The sequence below is a fragment of the Etheostoma cragini genome, chromosome 9 (genome assembly GCF_013103735.1).
Source record: "Etheostoma cragini isolate CJK2018 chromosome 9, CSU_Ecrag_1.0, whole genome shotgun sequence".
NCBI lineage: Eukaryota > Metazoa > Chordata > Actinopteri > Perciformes > Percidae > Etheostoma > Etheostoma cragini.
The window spans coordinates 20,052,322-20,054,803 of record NC_048415.1 but is presented as its reverse complement, the minus strand read 5'-3'; positions in this window follow the sequence as shown (position 1 = coordinate 20,054,803).

The window sequence follows — 2,482 nt, the reverse complement described above, 5'->3', positions numbered from 1 at the left end:
TATTATTTACTATTTACTTATCATTCCCATTGTCATATTTCACTTATTTGTTATTTATTCATCATTCTCATTCCCTATTCCAGAACTGTTCATAATGTTCATAATGTTCATACTCTTCATATTGTAATATAATAACGTAATACTATTTATCCCAGTACCCTTTGCACTATGCTCAACATTCAAATAATTTTAATTGAACTCATCATTGCACTCATGCCTCTATATTGTTTCTGTTTAGACTATGTGTTTATTAGTGTGTGTGTGTATATATTGTTTGGTTGTTTTGAATGTGCAAGCACATTGTGAGCAACAATGCTCCAAAGAAAAATTCCTTGTGTGTGTCCTCATACTTGGCAAATAAGGCTGATTCTGATATGCTTGTTGTTTGTAGAAGCACTCCTCGCAGATCAACACAGAAACTAAACACAGCTGAATTAGAAGAACCTTCATGCATTTCTTTCACATCTACAGCAGTCAGATTCACTGTGTTCACTCAGAAGGAATCCCTGCACAAGGGTAGACGCTTGTTTAAGCCTGTTGGGTGCTAACTCTAGCAGGAGGATAACACGGTGTGGGTAGCGCCAATTGGTTTCGCTTTTCTCTCTACTGACAGCACTCTACATTTCCAAACAACAGAACTACACGTTAGAATTGACCGGAATTCTCCTATCATTTGATCAATCATGAGTTGGTAATATTTACTGTACTGTGATTCCACGACTGTCCTGTACACTGTCCTGTGACAACATCAACACTCCTTGTGACAGTCCTCTTCATAGCTGGGAATCCACTCAGCAACAGTTTCAGCTGTTGTGTGGTTAAGTTGCATTGAGGACTGTCATGAAGACAATCTCATCTCTGTTTTCCACCAGTATTGCTCTATTGGTGCAGAGGCTTCTAAAACCATAATTACTGAATAGAGCTCCGAGTGCACCTTGAAACAACCAATAATGCGGGCGTCACAAGGATTCAAAACAAGGGAAGAGGGGATTAATATACCCATTTTCTTTGATGACCTTGCAGCATTTGCCATCGATAACAAAGCTGTCCTGTGGCTTTCCATTTGTCAATATCCTCCAGCTTCTGAGGGTTTCTGGCAAAGCAACTGGGCTTTATTAACTTTGACAGCTAATAACTTTACATCTGAAACATTTAAAGATTCTATTTGTGCATTGTTTATTTCTAAAGAAACATGACAATGTAGAAAAGGCTCCATTATCTTGTATCTCATGTTATGGCGCCGTCGCAGACGTTTTGGTCAAGCAACTTACTCTCTCATAGTAAAGGCATTACCAAACAGTACAGGATAAGCTTACAGGCATACGTTAGCTGTTTAGGTTTAATTATTAATGTTAACTAGCATTTTACTTTGCAATAATTAGCCTGTGCTTATGTTATCTCCTTACACATACCACGCCTGCATGATTCGGGGAAAAATATGAATCACAATTTTTTAGTTTTGAATTGATATCATGATACTCTACCACAATTTTTTCCATACAAAGTGTAATGTTTTTTTCACACATGAACCATGACAAAACAAAACAAATTGGCAGTACCAAACATAGATTTGTTTTGGCACCTATAGCACATTGGGCATCACAAGCCTGAAAACATAGAGGCTTCAATGAAGAGAAGGGAGAGCATTGCAGCTCTCTGGAGCGCTTTAAAACCTATTTCATATAGTCTATGTTTGAAACTCACAGAAGAAAGTAGTAGCATTTGTGATGCAGTCAGCTTGCAAAGTTAATTAGCATCTAAGTCATTAAAAAACTAACAAAAAATAAATAAAAAATAAAAAAGTTAATTGTGAAACAGGGTGAATTGAGATCAAGATTTTTTTTAGGCCTAAGTGGCTGGTTGATTTGCTTCATTCACCAATCTATTGAGAGGCTAGTAAAATGTTAACATTCACTGGCCATTTGGTTGGTGGACAAAAATGTCAGTTTTGCACCCTACATCCAAACGTCTGACAGACTTGTTGCTATTGCGCAGTGCCAGAGTGGCCATAGATCAGTTACAGGTTACATCATTACATCATTACATGGTACAAGGTAGATTTATTCCACAGCAAGAAAGAATGTACCATAACACAACTTTAAAAAAAAATACTAAACACCATGCTAAAACTGATAAGTACATAAAATCTGATACCAGTCCACCAATCAGACAGAGAGATACATATAAACATATGAAATAAAATAATTTAAATGCTCTCTCAAATCAAGATAAAAGCAGGTTTAAACCCCAACTAAATAATGCTCCTGTCATATTTGTGCAATTTGGGCTCAGTGATAGCAGCAGGAACAAATCAATTTGTTTTCAGCACCTTGGAACTAAAAACCTTCGTCCAGAAGAAAGAAGCTTATATTCAAGGGAGTCGTCATTTAAAATAGAGGTAGCAATCCTCTATAACTGTCTGGTATACAGGAACGCTGGGTAAAGTTCTGCCTCCCCGATGAGCTGACTGGACTGTTTACTA